The sequence below is a fragment of the Bos mutus genome, chromosome 10, assembly GCF_027580195.1.
Source record: "Bos mutus isolate GX-2022 chromosome 10, NWIPB_WYAK_1.1, whole genome shotgun sequence".
NCBI classification, from domain to species: domain Eukaryota; kingdom Metazoa; phylum Chordata; class Mammalia; order Artiodactyla; family Bovidae; genus Bos; species Bos mutus.
The window spans coordinates 208,348-222,078 of NC_091626.1; the positions used below are offsets into that span (position 1 = coordinate 208,348).

Here is a 13,731-nt window from a genome sequence, read left to right on the forward strand (position 1 = left end):
AACATCTGTTGGATCATAAAAAAGCAAGAGAGTTCCTGAAAAATATCTACTTCTGCTTCATTGACTATGCTAAAGCCTTTGACTGCGGATCACAACAAACTGTGGAAAATTCTAAAGAGGTGGGAATACCAGACCACCTTACCTGCCTCCTGAGAAACCTGTATGCAGGTCAAGAAGCAACTGTTAGAGTCGAACATGGAACAACAAACTGGTTCAAAATCAGGAAAGGAGTGTGTCAAGGCTGTATATTGTCACCCTATTTATTTAACTTATATGCAGAGTACATGATGAGAAATGCAGGGCTGGATGAAGCACAAGCTGGAATCAAGATTGCCGGGAGAAATATCAATAACCTCAGATATGCAGATGACACCACCCTTATGGCAGAAAGTGAAGAGGAATTAAAGAGCCTCTTGATGAAGGTGAAAGAGGAGAGGGAAAAAGCTGGCTTAAAACTCAACGTTCAAAAAACTAAGATTGTGGCATCTGGTCCCATCACTTCATGGCATATCGATGGGGAAACAGTGGAAGTAGTGACAAACTTTATATTCTTGGGCTCCAAAACCACTGCGGATAGTGACTGCAGCTTGAAATTAAAAGATGCTTGCTCCTTGGAAGAAAACCTATGATCAACCTAGACAGCATATTAAAAAGCAGAGACATTACTTTGCCAACAAAGGTCCACCTAGTCAAATCTATGGTTTTTCCAGTAGTCATATGGATGTGAATGTTGGACCATAAAGTAGGCTGAGCACAAAAGAATCGATGCTTTTGAACTGTGGTGTTCGAATAGACTCTTGAGATTCCCTTGGACTGCATGGAGATCAAACCAGTCAATCCTAAAGGAAATCAACCCTGAGTATTCAATGGAAGGACTGAGGCTGAAGCTGAAGCTCCAATAGTTTGGCCACCTGATGGGAAGAACTGACTCATTGGAAAATACCCTGATGCTGGGAAATATAGAATGCAGGAGGAGGAGGGGATGACAGAGGACAAGGTGGTTGGATGGTATCACCGAATCAATAGACATGAGTTTGAGCAGGCTCCAGGAGATGGTGAAGGACTGAAAAGCCTAGTGTGCTGCAGTCCATGGCATCACAAAGAGTTGGACACTACTGAGTGACTGAAGAACAACAATAGGACCAAACTATAAATAAATAATATATGATGATTTCAATAATAATCATAACTTCCCCCTTACTATAAAACCAGATATAACCTTTAAACAGACAGTCGTGGTTCTGTCTGGGTTCTTCTGTATGCTCACATTACTCTTGTCCCTGGTTTTGACTCATAGATAGATATGAGAAGTTCAAACCATATCATATTCACAACACATTTTTCTCCACTTGTGCCCACTAATGGATTTAATCAAGGCAAAACATCTAATTTGCAACCAAAGGCGTAAATGAAACCCTAATTCATGTACTTGCTTCTTGCCTCCCCTGCCCCCACACACACCCAGAGGCTTCTCAGATTACCTTTTTATGATGCAGTCCAAATTCTCAGTTTCACTGCAGCTTTCCAGAGTTCAGATACATTAAGATCTTGTCTCTGTTAGACCACGTTGGCTAAAAATATTCCTAATGAATCCAAACAGGTGACTGTAGTATCAGAGTGGTAAAAGTATATCAGGGTTGGCTGTAGATGGATGTTTAAACATTCTTGTGAAATTAAACTGTAGTGGCTTTTTTCATAAGCCAGATACAGGTTTATGCTCTTAAAAGTTGAAAGTCTGCCTTCAAATGAATTAAATCTTGATTGGAATGGCATTGTCCATTGTAATACTTTCCATTAAGTAAATGGCTTTTAGTTGTTCAATAAAATATTGAAGATTATTCCTGAGATTTAAGTTTTCCTGGGCCTATAGCACTTATGATTCTGGGTGACTGCCTAAGATAACAACAAAAGACTGCAGGGAAGTCCAAAAAATAACTAAGAGTAAGGATGGCTAATGTCCAGGAGGGGAAGAATTTTTACTTCAAACTTGGATTTGGGTCAACAGAAATATATTGATAGAAAGGCAACCAGGACAACCAGAATTTAATACACTTGTCTAGACAGGTTTTGTTTAGAGGTTGAAATTTGGTTTGAGCATACTTATTGCGTGAATTACTAAAAGTTTATCGATCTCTTCAAGTACTGCCCCTATAATATAGAGGGGAGTTGTTGACTCAGATTTGTGGCTAGAAGGAACCTCTTTTTCCTACCCTCTATACCTTTCATGCATTGGAGAAGGAAATGGCAACCCACTCCAGTGTTCTTGCCTGGAGAATTCCAGGGATGGGGGAGCCTGGTGCGTTGCTGTCTATGGGGTTGCACAGAACTGGACACGACTGAAGTGACTTAGGAGCAGCATACCTTATTTGGCTTCCTGGGTGACTCAGGTGGTAAAGAATCTGCCTGCAGAGAAGGAAATGGCAACCCACTCCAGTGTTCTTGCCTGGAGAATTCCAGGGATGGGGGAGCCTGGTGCGTTGCTGTCTATGGGGCTGCACAGAGTCGGACACAACTGAAGTGACTTAGCAGCAGCATACCTTATTTGGCTTCCCGGGTGACTCAGGTGGTAAAGAATCCGCCTGCAATGTGGGAGAACTGGGTTCGATCCCTGGACCGGGAAGATCCCCTGGAGACAGGGAATGGCTACCCACGACAGTATTCTTACCTAGGAAATCCCATGGACAGGGTTATCTGGCGGGCTACAGTCTGTGGGGTCACAAAGAGTCAGACACAACTGAGAGACTAACACTTTGAATTGATACTTTATTTATCTCAATGTGAGGTATAAAAATGGTACCAAAACCTTCTACAAAATGTACAGTCCTCTAGAGAAAAAATAAATGTCATATGTCACTTATATGTGGTATCTGAAAAGATGATACAAACAGGACGTCCCTGGTGGTCCAGTGGCTAAGACTCTGCACTCCCAGTCCACAGAGCCCGGTACCGTCACTGGTCAGGGAACTGGGTCCACATGCTGCAACTGAGACTCCGCACAGACACATAGTTTAAAAATATGATACGAATGAACTTATTTACAAAACATATATAGACTCACAGACATAGAAAACAAACTTACGGTTACCAAAGCAGAAAAGAAAGGAGGGATAAATTGGGAATTTGGGATTAACAGATACACACTACTATATATAAAATAGATAACAATAGGGACCTACTGAATAGCACAGGGAATTATGTTCAATATCTTGTAATAACCTGTAATGGAAAAGAATCTGGGTATATGAAGTACTGAGGTGGCTCAGTAGTAAAGAATCCACCTGCCAAGCAGGAGACACAGGAAACAAGAGTTAAATCCCTGGATTGGGAAATCATCTGGAGAAGGAAGTGGCAACCCACTCCAGTATTATTGCCTCAGAAATCCCATGAACAGAGGTACCTGGCATGCTATAGTCCATGGGGTCGCAAAGAGTTGGTCACAACTTAGCAAGTAAAGCACCACTGTATATATATATATTTATATATATAGTTGTTATCTCTTGTATTAGCAGGCAGATTCTTTACCACTGAGCAATGTGGGAAGCCTATATTATGTTTATATATATATTGCTGTATATATATATTTATATATATTTGCTGTACACCTGAAATATTGTAAATCAACCATACTTCAATAAAGAAAACAAAACAAAGTAGGGAACAGTCTTCAACTTTTATTTTCCTTTTCTAGTGAGCTAAGGGGTCAGGGTGAAGTTAAGAAAATGAGTATTTGTAAAATGGCAACTCAGAGTGACAGCCTCGAATTTGAATGACTTTCCAGCTGACTTAGGATTCTCAGAACAAAATAGAGGTTGTATTATTGGTATCATATTTTTTCTTTATATTTTCTATATCTTCAAAGCTCCCTAAAACCAACATTTATGGTTTTTATAATGGAGAAGAAAACACTTCTAAATTTTTAGTCTTTGTTTTAGAAGAGTTTGAGAAGGATTGGTATTAATTATTCTTTGGACATTTGGTAAAATTTACCAGTGATGCCATCTGGTCCTGGACTTTTGTTTTAGATGATTGATTTTATCTCCTTACAAGTAATTGGTCTATTCAGATTTTCTATTCATTGTGATTCAGTCGGTAGTTTCTATATTTCTAGCAAATACCCATTTCTTCTAGAGTGTTTAATTTGTTACTGTATAATTGTTCATAGTAGTCTTTTATGATCCTTTTTATTTTTTTGATGTGAATTTAATAGTTCCTCCTTCATTTCTGATTTTATTCATTTGTGCTCTCTCTTTTTTTCTTTGTAAGCTAGCTAAAAGTTTGTCAGGTTTGGTTATATTTTCAGAGAACCAGCTTTTAGTTTCACTGAGCTTTTCTAGTGTCTTTTAAGTCTATTTCTTTATTTTCTGCTCTAGTCTTTATTTCCTTTCTTCATTTGTTATTCTATAAGTCTCTTAAGTATTTTAACTTTTTTTTCATTCCTTTTTCTTTTTGCTGCTCTGATTGGGTGAGTTTCCCCGCCTTCTTTGAGTTGGCTGGTCCTTTCTTCTACTTCATCTAATCTGCTTATTTAAACTCTTCTAGTGTATTCTTCCGGAGAAGGCATGGCACCCCACTCCAGTGCTCTTGCCTGGAAAATCCCATGGATGGAGGAGCCTGGTAGGCTGCAGTCCATGGGGTCGCTAAGAGTCGGACACGACTGAGCCACTTCCCTTTCACTTTTCACTTTCATGCATTGGAGAAGGAAATGGCAACCCACTCCAGTGTTCTTGCCTGGAGAATCCCAGGGATGGGGAGCCTGGTGGGCTGCCATCTATGGAGTCGCACAGAGTCGAACACGACTGAAGTGACTTAGCAGCAGCAGCAGCAGTGTATTCTTCAGTTTAGTTATTATATTCTTCAGTTCTGTGACTTCCATTTCTTACTTTCTTACATTTTCGATCTTTTTGTTGAAATTCTCTGTGTTCTCCCATTCTTCTCCCCAGTTTGGTGAGTATCTTTTGAACCAATACTTTGAACTCACTGTCAGGTAAATTATTATCTCCATTTCAGCATGGTCTTGTCTTGCCTGCAATGCAGGAGACCTGGATTCAATCCTTTGGTCAGGAAGATCCCCTAGAGAAGGGAATGGCAACCCACTCCAGTATTCTTGCCTGGAGAATGCCATGGACAGAAGGGCCTAGCAGGCTACAGTCCATGGGGTCGCAAAGAGTCTGACACAACTGAGTAACTTAACACTTACCTTGTTCTTTCATTTGGTACATGTTCCTCACTTTCTTCATTTTGCTTGACTCTCTGTGGTGGTTTGTATACAGAAGATAAAACAAGAACCTCTTCCCGACTTGAAGGAGTGGCCTTGTGTAGGAGGTGAACATTCTCACTCAACCCTGTCTCAGCTCATCGTTGTTTCTGAAACCTCTGTGCTTACCCAGACAGCTTTTTATATTTTTAATAGTTCCAAGTAGTTGAGGATGTGCCAACACCTGTCATTGTCCCAAGCGGGAGGCATTTAGCACCTACATTCAGGCATACTGGAAATTAGATACTCAGGCATCAAGTTTTAAGTTTCTTTTTTTTTAACTTGTTAATTTGTGTTAGGATATAGCTAATTAACAAACAATGTTGTGATAGTTTCAGGTAAATAGTGAAGGGACTCAGCCATACCTATACATATACAAGTATACATTCTCCCCCAAATCCCCACCTCTCAGGCATCAGCTTTTAAAAGTATTCAAATATATACTGTCCTATGAAACTACAAGCATAAGCCTCACTGTCCACCAGAGGTAAGTGATCAGTGAATATTCCCTGAGCAGCATTCACAAAAACAAGGGTACCAGGTGCATGTAAAGCTCCCCTCCAGGAGACTCTGACACTCTGGAGTGTAGCAGAGGGTGAGTGCAAAGATAGTGTCTACCCTTTAAGGTCTCTGGGAAGGATAAGAGTTGGTCCCAAGATGTATACTAGTCAGAAGCCTGTCCTAATGCCACAGTCATGATCATCAGCTAATAGGCCTCCTTAAAGGCCAGGTTCCTGAGCCTGTTACCTCTTGCTGTGCCTGGATGTGGTAGGTGTTTAAGAACACTCCCTTGGCCACAGTCCTGTGGGACCCATGAATATATGCCCCACTGCACACCAGTGCCAGGCAATATAGAATTGTCCCTTGGAAGCAGTCACAAAAAATGGGGCAACATACAGGCGTACTAGCTCCTTTCTGGGTGACATCAATTATTATATTCCCATGGGACCAGGAACAGAAGCTCTCCTGGCTCCCAGAGCCAGGCAGTCAAGAGGCATCCCCTGTGTGGCAGCCATAAAAATTGGGGCACCAGATGTGTGCAAAGACTCCCCTCCAGGAGACACTAGTGCTCAGGAACATAAAAAGGGAGAGTGCAAATACACTGTCCACCAGTTTCCATCCTGGAGATTGTTTCAGGAGACTGCTCGATGTCAGTGTTAAATTAGATGCCTGCCCCTCAGACAGAAAGTGAAAAAATTGGCTTAAAACTCAATATTAAAAAAGCTAAGATCATGGCATCTGGCCCCATCACTTCATGGCAAATAGAAGGGGAAAATGTGGAAGCAGTGACAGATTTCCTCTTCTTGGGCTCTAAAATCACCATGGTTGGTGACTGCAGCCATGAAATTAGAAGATGATTGCTTCTTGGAAGGAAAGCTATGACAAGCATAGACAGTATATTAAAAAGCAAAGACATCACTTTGCCAACAAAGGTCCATATAGTCAAGGCTATGGTCTTTCCAGTAGTCATATGTGGATCTGAGAGTTGGACCATAAAGAAGGCTGAGCACTGAAGAATTGCTGCCTTTGAATGGTGGTGCTGGAGAAGACTCTTGAGAGTACCTTGGACAGCAAGAAAATCAAACCAGTCAATCCTAAAGGAAATCAACCCTGAATACTCAATGGAAGGACTGATGCTGAAGCTGAAGCTCCAGTACTTTGGCCACCTGATGTGAAGAGCCAGCTCATTCGAAAAGACCTTGATGCTGGGAAAGATTGAAGGCAGAAGGAGAAGAGGGCAACAGAGGATGAGATGGTTGGATGGCATCACTGACTCAATGGACATGAACTTGAGCAAACCCCAAGACATGGTGAAGGACAGGGAAGCCTGGAGTCACAAAGAGCAGGACATGACTTGATGACTGAACAACAACAATCCTCCCAAATGCTTTAATATAAGCAGATGATCCTCCTTCACTTTAGGTTTGGGAGTCATCAACTGCCTCTGAAGTGGGCCCAGTGAGTCCAAGTATATGAGCCCTTTCAAATCAAGTTCTCAGATGGCTAGAATCTTGTAGGTCTCAGGACACAAGCCTTGTTGGTTTTCAAAGCAAGATATATTAGGCCCTTGTCTCTCAAGTGTGTGTGACAAAAGTTGGGCTGCCCAGTGTGGGGTTCTACCCCTTGCTTCTCAGGAAGAAGCTCTGGCTTTTGAGTTCCCTGTGAGGTTCATGGTGAGATTGTATCCCAGCCTCTTCCACCCACTTCAGTGTGGTTTTCTTCTCACTTGCCCAATATGTAGTTGCCAATTAGCCAGGTTTTAGGTTTTTCTAAGAAGAAACTGCTCCACATTTAGCTGTAGACTCAGTGTGTCCATGGAAGGACTTGAGTTCAGGATCTTCTTACATCACTATCTTGAATTAGAACTCTTCCAAACTCATTGAGGCCAGAATTACCCTGAAACCAAAACTAGACAAGTATACCTCAAGAAAAGAAAATTACAGGCCAATACCTCTGATGAACATAGATGTGGAAATTATCAACAAAATATTAGCAAACTGAATTTAGCAATACAGTAAAAGGATAATACACTGCAATGAAGAGGGATTTATTCTAGGGATATAAGGATGGGTGTAACAGAATAAATATAGAGGGAACTTATTTCAATGTAACAAAGGTCCTATATGACAAACCTACAGCTAACATTGTACTCAATGATAAAAAACTAAAAGCTTTTCCACTATGGAAAGGCTTTTTCCATAGACAAAGATGTCCATTCTTACCACTTTTACTCAACGAAGTATTGGAAGCCCTTGTTGTTCAGTCTCCCAGTTGTGTCCCACTCTTTGTGACCCGTGGACTGCAGCATGCCAGGCCTCCCTGTCCCTCACTATCTCCCGAAGTTTGCCCAGGTTCATGTCCATTGCATCAGTGATGCCATCCACTCATCTCATTCTCTGATACCCTCTTTTCCTTCCACCCTCAATCTTTCCCAGCATCAGGGACTTTTCCAATGAGTCAGCTGTTTGTATCAGATGATCAAAATACTGGACTTCAGCCTCAGCATCAGTCTTTCCATCAGTATTCGGGTTGATTTCCCTTAAGACTGACTGGTTTGATCTCCTAGCTGTCCAAGGGACTTTCAGGAGTCTTCTCCAATTCCCTAGTTGGAAGGCATCAATTCTTTTGGCATTCTGCCTTATTTACAGAGCAATTAGGAAAGAAAAAGAAATTAAAAGGAATCCAAATTTGAAAGGAAGAAGTAAAACTATCACTATTTTAAGTTGAATGACATTATATATAGAAAACCCTAAAAAGCTCCATCAAAAAGCTGCTATAACTAATAAACGAATTCAGTAAAATTGAAGGATAAAAAATCAATACACAAAAATCTATTGCAATCTACACACTAACAGTGAACTATCAGAAAGAGGATTTAAGAAAATAATTCTGTTTACAATTGCATCAAAAAGAATAGAATATCTGGGATTATATTTAACCAAGGAGATGAAAATCTATATATTGAAAACTACAAGACACTCATGAAAAAAATTGAAGATGACACAAATAACTGAAAAAATATTTCATGCTCATAATTGGAAGAATTAATGTTAAAATTACCATGCTACCTAAAGAAATCTACAGATTCAGTGCAATTCCTATCAAAATTCCAATAGCATTTTTCACAGAAATAGAACCAAAAACAAATCCTAAAATTTGTAGGGAACCATAAAGACCCCAAATAGCTAAAGCAATCTTGAGAAAAAAGAACAAAGCTGAACTCATCATGCCCCCTGATTTCAAAATCTATAACAAAGCTATGGTAATTACAACAGTATCATATTAGCATAAAAACAAACACATAGTTCAAAGGAACAGAATACAGAGAGCCCAGAAATAAAATCACATACTTATGGTCAATTAATTTACAACAAAGGAGCCAAGAATATACCAGAGGAAGACAATCTTTTCAATAAATGGTGTTGGGAAAATTGGCTGCTGCTGCTGCTAAGTCGCTTCAGTCGTTTCCGACTCTGTGCGACCCCATAAATGGCAGCCCACCAGGCTCCACCGTCCCTGGGATTTTCCAGGCAAGAACACTGGAGTGAGTTGCCATTTCCTTCTCCAATGCATGAAAGTGAAAAGTGAAAGTGAAGTCGCTCAGTCGTGTCTGACTCTTAGCAACCCCATGGACTGCAGCCTACCAGGCTCCTCCATCCATGGGATTTTCCAGGCAAGAGTACTGTAGTGGGGTGCCATCGCCTTCTCCAAGTGAAGTCACTGGCTACATGCAAAAAAATAAACCAGACCACTATCTTACACCATACCCAAAATTTAACTCGAATTGAAGGCCTGAATGTAAGACCTGAAACCATAAAACTCCTAGAAGAAAACATAGGCAGTATCCTCCTTGACATAAGTCTTGGTAATGATTTTTTAAAATTTGACACCAAAAATAAAAGCAACAAAAGCAAAAATAAATGCGTATATCAAGCTAAAGACTTCTGTACAGCAAAGGAAACCATCAACAAAATGAAAAAGCAGTCTACAGAATGGGAAAGTATTTACAAGTCATATGTCTGGTAAGAGGCTGATATCCAAAATATATAAAGAATTCATGTAACTTAAAAGTTGAAACTTTTTAAAGTTGTAACTTAAAATTGAAATAATTTTTAAATGGGCAGAAGATCTGAACAGACATTTTTCTAAAGAAGACATACAAGATGCTCTACATCATTCAGTTCAATTCAGTTCAGTCGCTCAGTCATGTCCAACTCTGCGACTCCATGAATCGCAGCACGCCAGGCCTTCCTGTCCATCACCAACTCCCGGAGTTCACTCAAACTCATGTCCATCAAGTCAGTGATGCCATCCAGCCATCTCATCCTCTGTCGTCCCCTTCTCCTCCTGCCCCCAATCCCTCCCAGCATCAGAGTCTTTTCCAATGAGTCAACTCTTCACATGAGGTGGCCAAAGTACTGGAGTTTCAGCTTTAGCACCATTCCTTCCGAAGAACACTCAGGACTGATCTCCTTTAGAATGGACTGGTTGGATCTCCTTGCAGTCCAAGGGACTCTCAAGAGTCTTCTCCAACACCACAGTTCAAAAGCATCAATTCTTCAGCGTTCAGTTTTCTTCACAGTCCAACTCTCACATCCATACATGACTACTGGAAAAACCATAGCCTTGACTAGATGGACTTTTGTTGGCAAAGTAATGTCTCTGCTTTTGAATATGCTATCTAGGTTGGTCATAACTTTCCTTGCAAGGACTAAGTGTCTTTTAATTTCATGGCTGCAGTCACCATCTGCAGTGATTTTGGAGCCCCCAAAAATAAAGTCTGACACTGTTTCCACTGTTTCCCCATCTATTTCCCATGAAGTGATGGGACCAGATGCCATGATCTTTGTTTTCTGAATGTTGAGCTTTAAGCCCACTTTTTCACTCTCCTCTTTCACTTTCATCAAGAGGCTTTTTCGTTCCTCTTCACTTTCTGCCATAAGGGTGGTGTCATCGGCATATCTGAGGTTATTAATATTTCTCCCGGCAGTCTTGATTCCAGCTTGTGCTTCTTCCAGCCCAGCATTTCTCATGATGTACTCTGCATATAAGTTAAATAAGCAGGGTGACAATATACAGCCTTGACGTACTCCTTTTCCTTTCCTATTCCTCTACATCATTAATTATCAGCAAATCAAAAATGCAATGAGCTTTCACCTCATACTTGTTAGAATGGCTATTAGTGAAAAGACTAGAAATAACAAGTGTTGGTGAAGATGTGGAGAAAAGGGAACCCTCATGAAAAGCTTTGAGAATGTAAATCTGTGTAGCCACTATGGAAAAGAGTATGGAAGTTCCTCAAAAAATTGAAAGTAGAATTACCATATGCTAAGTCACTTCAGTCGTCTCCAACTCTGTGCGACCCCATAGATGGTAGCCCACCAGGCTCCCCCATCCCTGGGATTTTCCAGGCAAGAGTACTGGAGTGGGGTGCCATTGCCTTCTCCGGAATTACCATATGATCAAGCAATTTTAATTCTGGGCATTTATCCAAAGAAAACAAAAATATTAAATCAAGAAGATATCTGCACACCTATGTTCATAGTGGAATTATTTACAATAGCCAAGATACGGAAATAATCTAAGTGTCCATCAATGGATAAATTGATAAGGAAACTGCAGTGGATATATATATATAGAAATGGTATTCATTCATAAAAAAGAATTAAATCTTGTCATTTGAAACAATATGGATGGACCTTGAGGGCATTATGCCAAGTGAAATAAGTTAGAGAAAGACAAATATGATGTGATTTCTCTTATATGTGGAATCTGCACACACACACACACACACACACACACGTAAAACTAAGCTTATAGATAACAGAGAATGGTAGTTGCTAGGGGCTGTGGGTAGGGGATGGGGAGAAATGACTGAAATGTGTGGGATTCTTTAAGTAAATTGATTTTTTAATTTGAGAAAGCAAATCTTAGTTGTAACCAGTATATATTAATATTACATATAGTCATAGGGATACTAGAAGGATACTTACCAATATGAAAATGGTGTTTATCATGACATAATCAGATGACTGGTAATTTTTAGTTTCTTCTCTTTTGCACATTTGCATTTTTTAAATTTTTCTGCAGGGCACATTATCTGCATAATAAATGATTATTTTCCTACATGAGTGTTATCTACATAGTTAAAAATTGTTTATATTTTTAAAAATCCTACCCATACAAAAGGTAAATTTGTTTCTGTTCCACATTAACATTTTAGGTTTCAGTTCCAGTTGTTTTGAGGATATTTCATGAAAATAGAGCAAAATGATTATTGAATTATGAGTGTAGGATGAAATATCATATGACCCTGCTTTTACTTTTAAATAAAATTTAGCTTTAGAAAGTTGGAATATTTGAATTTCGTAAAGGTATTAATATAATTTATTAACTAAGGAAGTGTGTGGATAGTATATTAAAAGTTTTTGAAAAAGCATCATTAGTGCTATATTGACACCTTATTAGAGGGAGGTGAATGGATTGGCATTCAAGTCAAATCTTCCTTCGTATTTCCAAAATCTGGCTAAATTATATTTAAGAACAGTACCCCACCTATATACTAACTTAATGGCTTTCATTCAATAATGTCCATGTACCAGGTGCTGGGCCCAGCCTTATACTGCAAAGAGGAGGGTTTAATATGTGTGGGAACCACTTTTTTTGAAGCAATAGTTTGGTCAGGGAACTCTGTTAATAATTAAATGACTGACTTGTTGGCTCCTGAAATTTTTAAAATGTAAGCAATATGCTCTCCTAGTTCTAAAAGAAGCATGTATTTCTCCAAATACAAATATTCAGGAGAAGCTGAGGGCTTGTAGGTTAGCAGGCTTCTTTGCCAGTTAATACTGTTCCTCCCAGGGTGACATTTAAATTTTTTGCAGTGACTCTTGTGCATTTTCCTAAATAGCATCCTGCATAATTTTATCACCATTGGAAAATCCTGTTTTGTTGACGTGACCTGAATTTGTATTTCTTCCATTTTCAGTGTATTTCTCACTTCAGATCCGTTGCCATCTCTGCTACTGAAATTCAGTTTTTTTGAGACAAACAGCTTGTGTGTGTGTGTGTGTGTGTGTGTGTGTGACTACATAGTAGGTTTGAATGTGTACATATGAATGTGCGTTTTCCTGGGAAAATACAGTGCATGCATGCTAAGTTGCTTCAGTCGTGTCTGACTCTTTTCAACCCCATGGACTGTAGCCCACCAGGCTCCTCTGTCCATGGAATTCTCCAAACAAGAATGCTGGCGCGGGTTGCCATGTTCTCCCCCAGGGGATCTTTCCAACCCAGGGATCGAATTCACATCTCTTAGGTCTCCTGTATTGGCAGGTGGGTTCTTTAACCACTAGCGCCACCTGGGAAATCACAGTACATGCATATAAAAATATAGAAATTCAAAATATTGTTTTTATTTTTGCACAAGTTTATATGCTTGTTAAACATGCTAAGGAGTCAAATTATGAAAGATTAGGAAACAAAGTACTTTTGAAATAGGAATGTAGAAATATATTTTGGTTATTCTGTTGGACACATGGAGTTGGGTTTTTAGTATTTTATGGTGATGTTCCTGGCACTCTAATTGCTATTATGTCATTCTGTACATTTTAGAGAAGAAGACCAGGACATTAGAACAGAATTAAGTTGAGAAATGACTGTGGACCTTGAGTGACCTCTTTTTGAGTCAGTCTTGCTCAGGAGAGTAGTCATGGTCCTAAGAACTTCTAGCCTGTCTTCCCTAAGACATTTCGTCAGGAGGAGGGTCCCTGCAGTAGTTTAACCAGGAAGTGTGGCAAAGGCGACTCAGGAGCTCCAGGAGTCAGACTGCTCTAGGTCAGGCTGGGTGACGCTGGGGTCCTCTGAGAACTTGGCCCTGTGTTTAATTTTTAGTTTGGTCTGAGATTTGTGACATACGAAATTTAATTGAATCAAACATGAAAACAGAGATCTATTTTTGCTTATTTGAGAATAATAAT

General features: G+C 39.8%; 1 protein-coding gene across 1 annotated transcript in view; it reads left to right on the forward strand.

Annotated features, from left to right (window-relative positions):
• The window catches only part of MCC (MCC regulator of WNT signaling pathway), a 533,449-nt gene that overhangs the window by 176,845 nt on the left and 342,873 nt on the right, over positions 1-13,731 (forward strand). The gene's annotated exons all lie outside the window — the stretch shown is intronic.